This window comes from Aplysia californica, unplaced genomic scaffold (genome assembly GCF_000002075.1).
Source record: "Aplysia californica isolate F4 #8 unplaced genomic scaffold, AplCal3.0 scaffold00868, whole genome shotgun sequence".
Classification (NCBI taxonomy): domain Eukaryota; kingdom Metazoa; phylum Mollusca; class Gastropoda; order Aplysiida; family Aplysiidae; genus Aplysia; species Aplysia californica.
In genome coordinates, this window is record NW_004798138.1 from 11,525 (window position 1) to 12,503 (window position 979).

A 979-nucleotide genomic window follows, 5' to 3' on the forward strand; every position below is an offset into this window, starting at 1 on the left:
TCTCTCTCTCTTTCTCTCTCTCTCCCACTTCTCGCCAGCCAGTTCACCGAACATCCCTTAATCCTATACTACTCTGCCGTACTGTAAAAATACGCCTTTTTACTTCTACACCGCTGTTTCGAGAAATCAACGAGTTTCAGTTTCTTATAATATCTGTCGAGTACAGGGAATGACACTCTCTTCACGGTGTGAGATCAACCGTTGATGTACTGGGCAGAATTGTTCAAATATTAGAAGAAAACAAAAAATCGTTGATTTCTCGAAACTGCTGTGAATAAGAAAAAGGCGTTTTGTCATAGTACGGCAGTACTGTCGTAGTCCCTCGCTGTAAAAAGAAAAGTGCGTGGGCGGATTGTGCTTTTAACAGGAACCTTAAAATGATAATAGAACAGTGAAAAGTATACAGAATTGTTCCTATAATCCATCGCCTTTAGTACACTACGTGTAATAAAGAAAAGCCTCTTTTCTCTTTACAATTGCACCTATTTCTCATATCTCAGTATCTCAGTAAGTGCCACATTCAACAAATTTAAATTATCAGCATTAAATAATAAAAGGAAACACAATTTTATTTTGAAAAAAAGATTATGAAACAGTACTTCTGTGGGCAGTACTGATGACTTTAGTAAAGTCACTATAGCTATAATAGGGCCTACGTCTTTGATGAACGTAAAGCGCTTCGCCGTCACACGTTGAAGATTCGAGTTCACCTCCAGTATGGGGAGAATTTTCTTCGAATACCTTGATCTTTCGCCCGGGCGTAATCATTATTCTTCTCAGCTTCCATTGGTCCTGGCAGGCAGGGTCTTGGACCGATTCCTGAAGGATCTAAATTGTGTCGATGGGAGCATAAAACACCCACATTTTTTCCATGTAAAATTGCACCTTATCAAATGTACCATGGCCTGAAGAAATTAGGCGGGAGACGCATAGTCATTAACCAAGTTACAGCCCAAAAACTATAACACGTCGGTTTCAT